Source organism: Vigna unguiculata, chromosome 1, assembly GCF_004118075.2.
Source record: "Vigna unguiculata cultivar IT97K-499-35 chromosome 1, ASM411807v1, whole genome shotgun sequence".
Lineage (NCBI taxonomy): Eukaryota > Viridiplantae > Streptophyta > Magnoliopsida > Fabales > Fabaceae > Vigna > Vigna unguiculata.
The window spans coordinates 7,987,286-7,989,846 of NC_040279.1; the positions used below are offsets into that span (position 1 = coordinate 7,987,286).

Consider the following 2,561-nt stretch of genomic DNA (forward strand, 5'->3'; position numbering starts at 1 on the left):
CCTATATTCATTATTTTTGTTTAATTTAGTCCCAAATTTTGTTAAAATAGAACCATTTAATTTTTAAAATTGACATTATTATTAGTTATTTTTAAATTTAATTATAAATTATAATATTTAATTATTAATTGAATATAATTCTTAGATTCAATTGTTAAATAGAATATAATTATTAAAATTTTAAAAATATATATTAACATTTGTAAAATTCACATTTAAATTTAAAATATTTAATATTTTTATTGCATTTTAGATATTAAAATCTAAAATATTTTATATGTAAATGTTAATTTTACAAATATTAGTTTATTTTTCTAAAATATTTTGAATTTTTAAAATATTTTTATATATCAATTTTAAAAATATTTTAGAATATAAATATTAGAAAAAAAAATTAATAATTATATTCTTATAATATTTTAAATAATTATATTCTATTTAGCAATTAAATATAATAATTTATTCAATTTATAATTAAATTTAATAATTTATAATTGAATTTAAAAAATAATAAATTCAAAGGTCAATTTTAGAAAAGATATTAATATAATTTGTATGAAAGATATTAAATTTAGTGTCAATTTGAAAGGGAAAAAATTGATTTATTTTAACAAAAATTGGGACTAAATTATAAAAAAAAAATAATACCACCACAAACTGACACGTGGCACTAGCATTGATACGTGGCACAATTGTGACTTGACACATGACCATTTTTTTTAAATTAAAAAAATTTAAAAAAATTTAAAAAAAATTTAAAAAAATGTTAAAAGAAATTTTAAAAAAAATCAAAAAAACCAGGAGCTGGCACATGGCATGTGCTGTTCAAAAACGTTAACTATTTAAACACCGTTAATGAAAAGGACCAAATTGACCACAATTTGACGAAAATGAGGACCTAATTGAACATAAAACGTAAATAGGGACCAAATTGAATAAAATTAACAAAAATAAGGACCAAATGTATATTTAAGCCTAAAAAAATGCACATCTTGATAATAGAAAAAATAAGATTGATAAATAAATACTAGAAAAAGCATAATCTTTTGTTATATTTGAAAAAGCAAGTCTTTTTTTGCAATGCAAATCACTTTCCTATTTGAATCTTCTCGATCATTATATCTGTTCTTGAACTTGAATCACTATGGCAGATGAGGTGGTTCTGCTAAATTCGTGGGCAAGTCCATTTGGGATGAGAGAGAGGATTACAATTGCTGAAAAGGGTATAAAGTATGAGCCCAGAGATGAGGATCTGAAGACCAAGAGTTCTTTACTCCTTCAAATGAACCCGGTTCACAAGAAAGTTCTGGTTCTCATTCACAAGTGAAAGTCCATTTGTGAATCTCTCATTGTTGTTGTGTACATTGATGAGGATTGGTTTCACACAAATCCCTTGTTACCTTCTGACCCTTACCAAAGAGCAGAGGCTAGATTTTGGGCTGACTATGTTGACAAGAAGGTAACTTTTTATGCTTCAGTGTTTGATTGTTACTTGCAACCATGGAACTTTTGTTATGACTATGGTATAGAATAACATGTGTGTAAGTTGATCTAATATCCAAATGTATTGTTATGGTAGGCATTAGTGTATTGTTTATAAGTGACCCTTTTCACATTATTAGAGTTTATGATCTAATTAAGTGTTAATTCTCAAATGTGAAATAGATATATGGTGTTGGAAAGAAGATTATTTTTCCATCAAATGGAGAAGAAAACGAAGTTGCCAAGAAGGAGTTTATAGAAGCCCTTAGATTGTTGGAGGAACAATTGGGAGAGAAGACTTATTTTGGAGGAAACGATCTTGGTTTTGTGGATATAGCACTGATCCCATTCTACACTTCGTTCAAAGACTTTGAGACTTTTGGCAGCCTCAACGTAGAGAGTGAGTGCCCAAAGTTTATTGCTTGGGTCAATAGGTGCCTCCAGAAAGAGAGTGTTGCCGAGTCTCTCCCTGATCAACATAAGGTCCATGAGTTCATTGCGGGGATAAGAAAGAAATTAGGCATTGAGTTGAGTAGGTTCAGGTTTGAGCTTAATGGTCATAGTAAAGTTCCATTGGTCATTCTTAACGTTTTCTCTGAATATAAAGTATGTAATAAAGGGCACTTGAAAGTTCACTTGTTTGTTGGTTTTGTAAATAAGTATTTTCTGTATTCTCATATACTTGAGTCAATGGGTGACGGTGTTTGTTAAATTAAGTGAAACAAAGTTTTTAAATATGCCTGTTATTGCTTTCTTGGCACAACATAGGAACATTAGGATAGTAACTACGAACGAACTATTGCGAGTTCAACACTTCATTAAGACTTTCGTAACATTGGTTAGTCAACATTCTGAATGTGCAAAACATCTAGAGAAATTTTTATATATTTTAACCTTATGTTTGGATGGAGCTTTTCAACAATGCTCAGAAATTAAAATGCTTTGTATTTGAATTGTTTGCAATTAAATCTTCTTCATTTTCTAAATAAATTGTTTTGATAAATAAATTAAAATACCTTACATTTCAATTTCTTGTTTGGAAAAAATAATTGAATTTCTTGTGAGATAAAATTTAACTT

At 27.2% G+C, this 2,561-nt stretch overlaps 1 pseudogene; it reads left to right on the plus strand.

The window, feature by feature from the left end:
• Positions 1–1,144: 1,144 nt before the first annotated feature.
• LOC114187758 lies at positions 1,145–2,193 on the plus strand (annotated as a pseudogene).
• The last annotated feature ends 368 nt before the right edge of the window (positions 2,194–2,561 follow it).